Source organism: Ornithorhynchus anatinus, chromosome 8, assembly GCF_004115215.2.
Source record: "Ornithorhynchus anatinus isolate Pmale09 chromosome 8, mOrnAna1.pri.v4, whole genome shotgun sequence".
NCBI lineage: Eukaryota > Metazoa > Chordata > Mammalia > Monotremata > Ornithorhynchidae > Ornithorhynchus > Ornithorhynchus anatinus.
The window spans coordinates 21,570,231-21,576,588 of NC_041735.1; the positions used below are offsets into that span (position 1 = coordinate 21,570,231).

Below are 6,358 nucleotides of genomic sequence, written 5' to 3' on the forward strand. Positions count from 1 at the left end.
GTAGGTTAAGTACCAAGACTTCAGAACTCAGGTCCTTCTTGACTCCCAGGCTTGGGCTCTTTCCACTGGGCCACGCTACTTCTCAGAGACCCAATCCCAGTTCTGCCACTTGTCTACTATATGACCTTAGGCAAATCACCTAACTTCCTCTGTGCTTCAGTTTCCTCATTTGTAAAATGAAGATGCAATACCTTTTCTCTCTCTGATTTGGACTGTGAGCCTTATACGGGACAAGGACTTCACCCAATCTGGTTAACTTGTACGTATTCCAGCCTTAGAACACGACCTTGGGCAAGTCACTTAACTTCTCTGTGCCTCAGTTATCTTATCTGTAGGGTAGGGACTGTGCCCAACCTGATTATCATGTATCTACTCCAGGGCTTAGAACAGTGCCTGGCACGTAGTAAGCACTTAAATGCCATTAAAAAAAAATGTACACATAATAGGCCTTTATCAAATATAATCATCATCATTATTTGTTCATTCAATCGTATTTATTGAGCGCTTACTACATGCAAAGCCCTGTACTAAACGCTTGGGAGAGTACGATATAGCAATAAACAGAGCCATTTCCCTGCCCAGTCTAGGAGCTCACAATTGCGATAGTGGTATCTTTCAGCAGTGAATGACTTCCATTAGAAAAATCCTAGAATCTCTCTCCCTCTTCAATTCTTACGCTCAGGAGAGAAGAAAAGTGGCTGGTGGGTCATTTAGGGGTTGAACCTTGAATCCCAAAGCCTCATCCTGGGGCAAGGGAGGAAGAGGTGGCTGAAGGTGGCTCAGACAAATTTCCTTCTCTTCCAAGTCCTTCCTGGGGAAGATGGAGGGGGCCGGAGGGAAGACACCCTCCAGACTCCTGTCGTTGTCGCTCCTCCGCGTGAGAGGAGGACAAGGATTGTGGAAACAGAGGGAGATGCCCTAGTTTTCAATGAATGGATTCATGCTTAGATTTAACTCTGCCAGCAGGAGCCTCTCCCTCTCCCTGCCCCTCCCCAGGCTGAGGTGGGGGTGTGGGTGGGAAACAAGCTTCCCATTCAGCCACGTGAACAGAACAGGGAGTGGGGGTGAGGGGGGTGCGCAGGGAAGTTAGGATCCCAGTGCGGGGGGGCAGGCAGATCCAGCAGTGAGGAGTTGTCCCTGCCCTCCACTCAAAACACACACACAGTCCTAGCTATAAATAGTTACGTCTGACTTAAAGCCTCCTTAGTACCTGAAGCGTCTGTAGGCACAAGGCACTGCCTATAAACAGAGGAGGCCCAAACACAGAGCTTCAATCAATGAACAGAGGGGGTCACACAGAGGTGTGTGCTACATTGGCCCACTGGAGGCCCAGTGGGGAATACACACTAACAGAGGCTCCATTAGCAATACAGAGAGTTATTCCAATTAGTGGTATTTTTTGAGCGCTTATTGTATGCCGGGGACTGTACTAGGCACTTGGGAGAGAACGACACTGTAGAGCTAGTAGGTTCTGTGCCCACAAGGGACTTTAGACTCCTCTCCAGAAAGCAGAAGGAGGGAAAATAATCATTATTATTATTATGGTATTGAAGTGCTTACCATGTGCCAGACACTGTACTAAGCCCTGGGTAAGATACAGGCCAATCGAGTTGGACACAGTCCCTGTCCCACATGGGGCTCGCAGTCTCAATCCCCGTTCTACAGATGAGACCGCTGAGGCACAGAGAAGTGATCTGCCCAAGGTCACATGGCAGACAAATGGTGGAGCCGGGATTGGAACCCATGACCTTCTAATTCCCAGGCCAGTGCCCTGTCCACTACACCATAGAAATGACCAGTTCTGGGGAGCTGTTCTCTCTCAACCGTTCATTCTAGATCACAAAGACCCTTCAGACACTGTAACAGAACCTGACTAGGCACTCAATCAATGCTATTTGTTTGGCAACTGATGGTATTTATTGAGCACTTTCTGTATGCAGAGCACTCTTCTAAGCACTTTGGAGAATCCAAGAGTTGGTAGACCTGTTCCCTGCCCACAGTCTAGACTGGGAAACATATTAATATCAATTAGGGATCTCGACATGAGTGCTCTGATGCTGAAGGTGGGGTGAATAAAGGGAACAAATCCAAGTGGAAGGGCGATCCAGAGCCAAGGAAGGTAAGGGGTAAAATTCAGGCTCTGCAGTGGCCCTCCACATTTCACAACAGTCCCATCTTTGCAGCATTCCTTCAGGCAAACTTGGGAGATTCCCTCCACTGTGACCCCATGGTGAACTCTCACCACCCAAGTCAAGTAAGGTCTGACTCCCAAAGATATGACAATGAGGATGTTAATGCTCTTTTGAAAGGGAGTGAAGGGTTGGCTTTGGAGTGGGTGGGAGTGCCACACCTATCACCCCAAGAAAGCATCCAGCATAACGTTTCCCTGAGGGCCAGACATGCTGTGCCGACCCCCTACCCCCGACAGTTCTAGCACAATCTGCCTCAGAAGCCACACTTGGCCTAGTGGAAAAGAGCAGAGGCCTGGGAGTCAGAGCACCTGGGTTCTAATCCCCGCTCTGGGCAAATCACCTTACTTTTCTCTGTAGTTCCCTCTTCTATAAAACGGGGTTCAGAACCTTTTTCTCCTTCCTTCTCAGATTGGGAGCCCCAAGTGAGACCATATCTTCTATCTACCCCAGCGCTTAGTACAATGAATCACCTAGTAAGTACTTAAATACCATTATTAATCAATGATTTTATTGAGCCCTTACTATGCATAGCACACTGTACTAAGCACTTGGGAGAGAACAATAAAACGATTAGTGGAAACCGCCCCTAACGAGTTTACAGTCTAGAAGACAATTGTTGTTGTTATTATTTTGTTGTTATTATGAGTAAAGAGCATTCATTTACGGAAACCAGGTCACCGGTGGAAAATGCTGAATGAAGGGAAAAGCGGGGGAGGCAAAACACTCAGATATGGGATCTACCAGATTCACAAAGGCAGAGTGAGGGGTTAAACTGCAAACCCGTTCGGTCAATCGTATTTACTGGGCGCTTAACTGTGCGCAGAGCGTTGTACTAAGCGCCAATCGTCTACACAGCTCCTGAGCCACACCTTGGGGCCACCAGACTGGGGTTGGGGGGAGTCTTCGGCCTGTGACCTGTCTGAAGCTCCCCAGCCCGGACCCAGGAAAACCCGAGAAGCTGCGTGGCTTAGTGGAAAGAGCTTGGGTTTGGGACTCAGAGGTCATGGGTTCTAATCCCGCCTCCACCTTTGTCTGCTTTGTGACTGCGGGCAAGTCACTTCGCTTCTCTTGGCCTCAATTCCCTCATCTGTAAAATGGGGATTAAGACTGTAGCCCCACGTGGGACAACCTGATGACCTTGTACCCACCCCGGCGCTCAGAACAGCGCTTGGCACATAGTAGACGCTTAACAAATACCATCATGATCGTCACCAAAACCCCTCCTTAACCCCCACACCCGGCCTCCCGCGGCTCCGTCCAATGGCCAAGTTTCCTACCCTCTGCCACCCGGCTGCGTTTCAAAAATAATACGAGAAATATGCCAGGATCCGCTCCAAGTTATTCCTGGCTCCCTCCCTACTCCCGGTCTAATGCAAATTACCGTTCCGGAATCGGCCGGCCTAGGATTAGGCGTGATTGCGAGGGGCTAGGTGGTGGCGTCTACGGGAGGAAGGGAGGATTCCTGCGGCTGGGTTCCCTCCCTCCCGTGGCCGGACCCCCGCGGGCGCAGAATAATAATCGAGGCATCTGCTAAGCGCTTACTCTGCGCCAGACACTGTACTGGGCGCTGGGGTGGATAACGAGCAAATGCGGTTGGGCGTTATTCCGGCGGCGGCGGCTCCCCGAGGCCGGAGCAGGAGGGATCGCTCCATCAGTCGTATTTACTGGACGCCGACCGGGTGCGAAGGACTGTGCTAAACGCTTGGGGGAATGCGCTACAACGCGTTCCCTGCCCACCCCGAGCTATCCGGATTACCATCAACCGCTGGGGCTACGCCTGCGTTTTCTCCCACCCACACACACACAACACCCATTCTTACACACCCTCACACACACCCTCAGACACACACACACAAACACACTCCCACTCACAAACATACACACGCCGTCACACACATAAACACACACACACACACACTCAGTCACACACACCCACTCACGCATATAAACACAGTCCCACTCACTCACACAAACACACACACACTGTGAGCCCGTTGTTGGGTAGGGATTGTCTCTGTTGCCGAATTGTACTTTCCAAGCGCTCAGTACAGTGCTCTGCACACAGTCCGCGCCCAATAAATACGACTGAATGAACACTCACACACACTCATTCTCTCTTTTTCTCCCTCCTCCTCTCCCCCCTCTCCTCCTTAATGATGATGGCATTTGTTACGCGCCCTGTGCCAGGCACTGCACGAAGCGCTGTGGCGGATCCAAGCGAATCCGGTTCGCCCCCCACCACCCCCCTTTGGGAAGCGAACACCCTATGGGCGGCGGCGCCCTCTCTCCTAAGCGCTCAGCACCGAGGAGGCGTCCAATAAATGGCACCACCTATGGAATTAGGTGCCGGGGGGCGACAGCTGGGCCTTCAGGAGGGAAGCCCGGCCAAGAGGTGATCCCGGGTCAGGGACTAATATGGGGGGGGGGGGTCGCCCTGCAGCTGCCTCCAGGCACCCCCACTTTCCTTCGCCTCCCGCAGGCCGGTCCTGGGGGGGGGGGGGTCTGCTCTCCTCTGTCCATCATCTGTCCATCTGTCCGTCCCCTGGTGCCCTCCCCAAGAGAGGCGGCTCCCGGCTAGGACAAAGCCCCCACGATGCACAGACAGTCGGACACGGCGGCGACCCCACCCCACCACCGTCCTTGGGGGGGCCAGAATAATAATAATCATAATTATGGCATCTCTTATAATAATCTGGTGAGGTGTGATATGCCGAGCACAGTTCTAAGCGCTGGGGAGGGACCCAGGCCCCACCCCCTGGGGTCCCGTCCTTGGGGAGCCAGAATAATAATAATTATGGCATCTGTTATAATAATCTGGTACGGTACGCCGAGCACTGTTCTAAGCGCTGGGGAGGGACCCAGGCCCCACCCCCTGGGGTCCCGTCCTTGGGGAGCCAGAATAATAATAATTATGGCATCTGTTATAATAATCTGGTACGGTACGCCGAGCACTGTTCTAAGCGCTGGGGAGGGACCCAGGCCCCACCCCCTGGGGTCCCGTCCTTGGGGAGCCAGAATAATAATAATTATGGCATCTGTTATAATAATCTGGTACGGTACGCCGAGCACTGTTCTAAGCGCTGGGGAGGGACCCAGGCCCCACCCCCTGGGGTCCCGTCCTTGGGGAGCCAGAATAATAATAATTATGGCATCTGTTATAATAATCTGGTACGGTACGCCGAGCACTGTTCTAAGCGCTGGGGAGGGACCCAGGCCCCACCCCCTGGGGTCCCGTCCTTGGGGAGCCAGAATAATAATAATTATGGCATCTGTTATAATAATCTGGTACGGTATGCCGAGCACTGTTCTAAGCGCTGGGGAGGGACCCAGGCACCCACCCCGTGGTCCCGTCTTTGGGAGGCCAGAATAATAATAATTATGGCATCTGTTATAATAATCTGGTACGGTGGGATATGCCGAGCACTGTTCTAAGCGCTGGGGAGGGACCCGGGCCCCTCGCCCCCCTCCCCAGCTGCCTGGACGGGGCAACCTCGCCCCCAAAAGGGTGGGAGGGAGGGGATGGGGGGGTGAGTGAGAGCAGGACACACTGACCTGCGTCCGGAGGCGGAGGGTCGGGCCCGTCCAGGTGTCCGAGGCGTCCAGTTGGGCTCATGGGCGTGTCCGGCCGACCCGGCCTCTCCGCGCCTCCCGGGCCTCGGCGAGGGGAGCCCCGCCCCGCCCCGCCCCTCCCCCGGGACCCCCGGCACCCCCGGCACCCCCGGGGCGGTGACCGGTGGGAGGGGTGGGGGATCCGTCCCCCGGCCGGGCCGGTCAAGCTCCGGACGGTTGGGCGGCCGGACCTGGCACCGGCGCTCCTCGTGGGCCGCGCAAACTGCGCCCGAGGGGGGCACGGGCACCGGCACCGGCACCGGCCGCGCCCACAGGTGAACCCGGAGGAGGAGGAGGAGGGGGAGGAGGAGGAGGACGCCGCGGCTCCGGGAGGCTCCGACCGCTCCCGCTGCTGCTCCCGCTGCCGCTGCTGCTGTCACCGCCTCCGCCTCCTTCTCCTCCCACCACTGCCTCCTCCTCCTCCTCTCACCAAGACCTCCTCCTCTTCTCCCTCCTCCTCCACCTCCCACCAATGCCTCCTCCTCCTCTTCTTCCTCCTCCTCCCACTCCTGCCCCCTCCTCTTCTTCCTCCTCCTCCTCCACCCCCTCCTGTCTCC

The 6,358-nt window shown here is 54.7% G+C and overlaps 1 protein-coding gene across 1 annotated transcript in view; it reads right to left on the reverse strand.

The window, feature by feature from the left end:
• The window catches only part of EPB41L1 (erythrocyte membrane protein band 4.1 like 1), a 113,616-nt gene extending 107,753 nt beyond the window's left edge, over window positions 1-5,863 (reverse strand). The window contains 1 exon segment of the mRNA XM_039912984.1: window positions 5,745-5,863. The gene's annotated coding sequence lies outside the window, so the exon portion shown is untranslated.
• Between the last annotated feature and the right edge of the window lie 495 nt (window positions 5,864-6,358).